The 693-nt window shown below is 54.1% G+C and overlaps 1 non-coding gene across 1 annotated transcript; it reads right to left on the bottom strand.

The window, feature by feature from the left end:
- Nucleotides 1–207: 207 nt before the first annotated feature.
- Nucleotides 208–394, bottom strand: LOC119451176 (U2 spliceosomal RNA). Its single transcript, XR_005191709.1, has one exon. It is a non-coding gene; the product is annotated as a U2 spliceosomal RNA (small nuclear RNA).
- Between the last annotated feature and the right edge of the window lie 299 nt (nt 395–693).

Here is a 693-nt window from a genome sequence, read left to right on the forward strand (position 1 = left end):
TTTCTAGAAAGCAAGCTTCCAGCTGACTGAAACCTCATCCTCAACTGGGGATTCCAACCCGGGACCAACGCCTTTCCGAGCTAACCAGAAACCTAGCAGCCACAGCGGCTAGCTTAGATGTTAGAGTGACCGCCCCGGAAAGGCGTTGTAGTCCAGGACAAGGACGAATTTTACAGCGAAGCTGTATATGGCTAGTTTCCAGCGAGTGGACGTCCGCAGACCAAAAATCTCGAAGATAGTGCAATACCGGGCCGACTCCGCGGCGGCGGAGGTGAACCAGGCTTCAAGCACTCCGCCAACTTGCCAAAATAAGTTTAATATCTCGGGTCCAAATACAACCCATATAAGGTATTATGCTGATAGGTACAGATACACTCTGACCCGCGTCAGCCATGCTTACGTTCGCACCACACACGTGTACGCCATCCCGCTTATTCAACCTAGTGCCTACCAATCTGAGTGTCTTCTGTCTCATGACGTCATGCTGTCTCTACGTAGGCTCCTTTCCTCAGTACTGCTGTTACTGTGACTGTAGGCCGCGTGTTGTACGGTCTGAATAACCGCGTGCCTACCAAGAACGACGGCATGAACAGATAGGATAATGGACGCGGCGACGGCGGAAGGAGACAACCGACGATGAGCGGGCCGCGGGACGCCAAGCGTAAGCGTGCTGCCCGCCAGGACCGCGAGGCG

The sequence above is a fragment of the Dermacentor silvarum genome, chromosome 4 (assembly GCF_013339745.2).
Source record: "Dermacentor silvarum isolate Dsil-2018 chromosome 4, BIME_Dsil_1.4, whole genome shotgun sequence".
NCBI lineage: Eukaryota > Metazoa > Arthropoda > Arachnida > Ixodida > Ixodidae > Dermacentor > Dermacentor silvarum.